We start from the raw sequence: 1,565 nt of genomic DNA, 5'->3' as shown, positions 1-1,565 counted from the left end.
TGAACTGGGTAGTTCTTCTCTGCAGCTTTGAGCTGTCGAGATTCAAACGCGATCACCCGATATCGCCCCTGGATGGCTAGATGGCTATCTTTCTTTGTGGAATATTACTTCGAGGTAAAGTATAAGCCGGGAAAGCAGAATGCTTTGGCTGATGCGTTGTCATGCAGACCAGACTATGAGCTTGCTTTGTTAGAGCCGAAACGTCGTATGTGATGGATTCGATCCGCACTGCGTATGCGGGTGATGGGATGTGTGTGGCGTTGCAACGGGCTCTAGGGAGCAAGGAGTTTGTAAACATGGACAAGAAATTGTCACAAAGACTGTGTGAACGATTGCACCGGTATTCGTTGAATAATGGTTTGCTATATCATAGCACCGTTTCAACGAATACACCACGAATTGTGGATCCTCATGATACGGATTTGAAATATCGCATCTTCTAGGAGGCTTATAATACGCCACTAAGTGGTCATCTCGGTCGTGAGAAAACGATTTCGGAGTCAGGACATCCCCGCCACTTCACCAGATATTGGGTTTAACCCTAGTGACGACGTCATCCAACAAGACGTTCCACGTGATAGTGTACGTCATCGTTCTCATCGAAAAGAGTCGGTGGCGGGCGGTGACAACCGAGTCGAGTGACTCGTGATGCTCTACGAGCCCTTGAGGATGAGGGTCCTTCGTAATCGGAGCTCCGCTGAGCGTCATGCTGAAGTAGCATATCGCTATGCGGACGCTCTTGACGATGTAAAGCACGTCATGCGCCGGCTGACTCGCCTTGAGGACTACCGCTCTCGGTAGGAGTGACTCCTAGCCGTGGAGCAGGTGAATGCATCGCTGCAAGCAACGGTGGAGCGCTTGGCTCCATTGGAAATGGAGGTTCTTGCACTCCGTGCTCAGAACCAGTTGCTGGTCAACTTCTGGGTGGCCGAGGGCCCGTGGGATCCGCTCCGGCGCCAACGCTTCCGCGTTCACTTGCGCCGGATCCCGGTTCAGCTTGAGCAAGCCGGTGCGCATCCGTTTCGGAAGGTTCAGCGTATACGCTAGGCCCCGCTAGGCCACAACCTTAAACGGTCCAATAAACCGTGGGCGAAGCTTCTTCCGGAAGAATGCAGAGGCTGCATGTGTAAGCATGTTTTTAAAAGTTGATAAAACCAGGTCCCTGACCTTAAAGCTCTCCACTTTGCTTCTTCCATTTTCATCTGCAGATTGTTTTCTGCAGGTCTTGACTTTCAGCCATCGCATCGCGAACGTGTCATAGGAGACTCAGTCTGATAGACAAGCAGTCATCGACTTCTTTGCGGATGGTGAGGGGGCTGACATCAGCTAGCCGTTCGGCGATTTCTCCTCAACCAAGCCCTGAGCCATGGGATGGCGGCGTAGCGGGACGCGAGGGTGAGCCAGCCCGTTCACATAGAATGGCGTGTAGCCGGTAGACGCATGCACTGCATTGTTCAGTGCAAACTCTACGATTGGCGGCATGGCGCCTCAGCGCAGACGCTGCGAAGAACGTCTTCGTTGACGCGATTCACCCTATCGGTTTGACCATCGGTCTGCGGATGATC

Source organism: Plasmopara halstedii, assembly GCF_900000015.1.
Source record: "Plasmopara halstedii genome assembly, contig: Scaffold_1343, whole genome shotgun sequence".
NCBI lineage: Eukaryota > Oomycota > Peronosporomycetes > Peronosporales > Peronosporaceae > Plasmopara > Plasmopara halstedii.
Note: the sequence above shows the minus strand (reverse complement) of the source record.